This window comes from Muscardinus avellanarius (assembly GCF_963383645.1).
Source record: "Muscardinus avellanarius genome assembly, chromosome: 6".
NCBI lineage: Eukaryota > Metazoa > Chordata > Mammalia > Rodentia > Gliridae > Muscardinus > Muscardinus avellanarius.
Window position 1 is genome coordinate 137,173,755 of NC_137791.1, and position 3,013 is coordinate 137,176,767.

Consider the following 3,013-nt stretch of genomic DNA (forward strand, 5'->3'; position numbering starts at 1 on the left):
GGTGGCGCCTCCTCCAGCGCCCGAGACAGCGGGGCTCAGCCGCCCCGGCACCAGGACAAAGGACCTCACGGTCCTCAACAGGCCCGGCAGCCTCCTCCCAGCCTCCCGGCACGACTCCAGACTGTGCCTGGCCAGGGCCCCAAGGCCCAGTGCCAAGGAGGGAGGCCTGGCGACCCTCCAGTGTGGGTGCCCTTCCTTGAAGGTCACCTTCCAGGTTCTCGGCAAACTGCAGGTCCTGACGTCTGCCTCCCCCCACTTGCTGCCCGGGCACTGTCCATCCCTGTGTCTGAAATGCCCACCTGCCCCCCAGCCTCACCTACACAGGTCCCAGCTCCCAACACCTGCCTGAGCCCGTTCCAGGGCTCCCCTCTCCACAGCACCCCTCTGCACAAATGACAGGGGCCACCGCCCGCCTGTCCCGCTGCCACCTGGGGCTCCCGCAGGATGGCTGCAGCTGACCCCGCAGGAGTCAGGGTCTGACGGGCCTGGCCTGGTGCAGGGGCCAAGTGAATGTCCCGCTGCTGAGCCGAGCCCTGCACTGGCCCCCAGGTCTATCCTCCAGGCGGAGGGAGCAGAGCGTAACGGACTCACCCGGCCCCTGCCTGGAGAAGTCTGTCCATGGAGGTGACCACAGGCGGAGGGGGCGGTGGCTGCCACCTGTGGGGGTGCGAGGCTGAGCCGGCTTCTCCCCCACACAGCTCCGGGGTGCAGCTGCCACCCAGAGCCAGCTCCTGGCACCTCACCCCCGTGTTTCCAGGTATATCGTGTGCTTGGCTGTCAGACCCACCCCGGTGTTTTTCTACTGTATGAAAATAAAAGTTTACAAGCACATGGTTCTCAGCCAGTGGGCATTGGGGGCACCCAACCAAGCCCAACACCAACCAGAGAACTTTTCCTGGGCATCCACATCTGACACGAGGCTCAGCACACAGAGATGTGGGTTGATGATACTGATAAATTTCTTTGACAGTGTGGAGCCCCCCCCCCACCCGGGGCCGCCTGGTGCTGGGGTTGGGGTGGGGGGCAGCCACCACCCAGGCCACTGTGGACAAAGCCCAGCCCCTCCACTACTTCACTCCCAGGTCTTGGGCAAGAGGTGTCCATCACCCTGCCTGGGCCTCTCCCACTGCCGGGAGGAATACCCGTGCTGCCAGCTCCTGGTTGCCATGGGAGATGAAGTCATGTGTGCAGAGCCTGGGAAATGGCTCCTGGCTTCCTCCATCTCTGCATCCAACTCAGCAATGTAGAAACTGAGGCAGGGAGATTAAAAAGCAGAGGTCTAGGACATCCCAGGGTGTCTGGGGTACAGGACTGAGCTGTGAATTTGCCCAGCGGGGAGCGCTTGGGATAACTGGGGCGGGGCTGGGAGTGGGGGGCTCAGGCTGGGAAGGAAGGCCCCAGGGCTGTTAGCCCACATCTGCACTCCACTCTGCCAAGCCCAGAGGTTCCGGGGCTTTCTGGCCCAGCCTGCACAGAGGGGCAAGATCTGGGCGGCTTTGTACCCACAGGCCGTCTTCTCCCTCCAGGGTGGAGACTACAGAACTTCAAATCCTCCCAAACCCTAGGAGCCTGGGGCTCCACGGGCCCAGATCTTACATAGCCCGCCTAGGGCCCCCAGTAGCTGGCCTTAAGGCCAGGACCACAACAGGACCGTAGTGCCTTTGGGGGGACTCAGGAGATCTCCCTGGGGACAGACACCCAGGCACTTGTAGCTCTGGGTGGGAGCTAGCTGGAGGGGAGGGCCCAAGGGGAGGACAGCAGCAGCCAGTCCCAGGAAGGATTGGCGTGCTGTGAGCAGCTTTCTAACGAGGACCCTGATGGCTGGATCTGCTGTTCCAGTGCTGATCTGCAGGTGCCACTCACCCCGTGCCCACTGTCCTGCCCCCGGCCACGCGTCACCCCTGCTGAGACTGAAGGCCGTGCAAAGGTGCTGGGGAGATGCCCACCCCCTCCCCACACCAGGTTGCAGTCCTCACCATCTGTCCCCACCTGGCCTCCAGGACTGTCAGCCTCCAGTGTCATCTGAAATCATGGCCAGACCCACAGGCGTGCAGCCCACAGTGGGGCCGCTCCCTCGCCCCCAGCCAGCTGTCCCCCACTCACACCCAAGCTGAGCTCCCGCAGGCCCTGCCCCAACCTGACTCCAATATAGACCCGACCCGATGTCCAAAATCTGCCCACCCTCCCAGCCCTGCAGCTGGGGCCTCTGCTCCCCGCACACGCAGTGGCCTTGTCTTTGAGTCCCAGCAGAGAGTGAGGGGCCTCTGGGAGTGGGGTGCAGGTCTAGGGCTGAAGGGGCAGGGCCTGAGAAGAGAGGAGCCTGCTGCAGAATACTGAGGGCCCTGAACTCAGTTCCCTGAGAGGCCTGCGCCAAGAGGAGCCGGGCGGGGTGTCAGAGCCGAGGGGAGGGGTGCCGGGGAATGAGAGCCCCACTCCTGGAGCCCCGAGTCTGAGTGGCCAGGGTCTTGGAGTCTGAGGTCTCAGGGCCCTGCCTGGCCACACCATGCTGGGCGGGTACCTTGCACATGGTATACAGAGGTCCCCTCTCCCCATCTCTCCCCAGGGGCCAGACTTTGATGCCTCAGCTGGCCTCCTTCTGGACCCTGCAAGGGACAGAGAGGAAGCTCACGGGTGACATAGCTGTCTCCTGTCCCTGGGGCTGGCTGTGTCCGCCGCTTGTCCTGGCCCTGAGGCCCCCAGGCGTGCTGGGTCCTTCCCTCTCCGAGGGGGCTGTGGGTCGGAGCTGAGTTCAAGGGCCCTCAGCCATGCTGCCTTCGTGGCCCCATCTGGATGTCCAAAGCGTCTCCTTGACAGGTTGGGCTCTTTTAAAAGATGAGCTGATCGCGATCCGGATCTGAAGAGGCAGGCAGCAAGACTGTCGCCAAGGAAAAGAGGAAATTTTGTTCCAAGGAGGAGCGGGCCAGCAGCCGACCTGAAGAGGCTGCAGGCAGCAAACGCGGCGCCGAGAAAAAGAGAAAGTTCCAGAAAACATCCCAGGAAGAGTAAAGGGAGC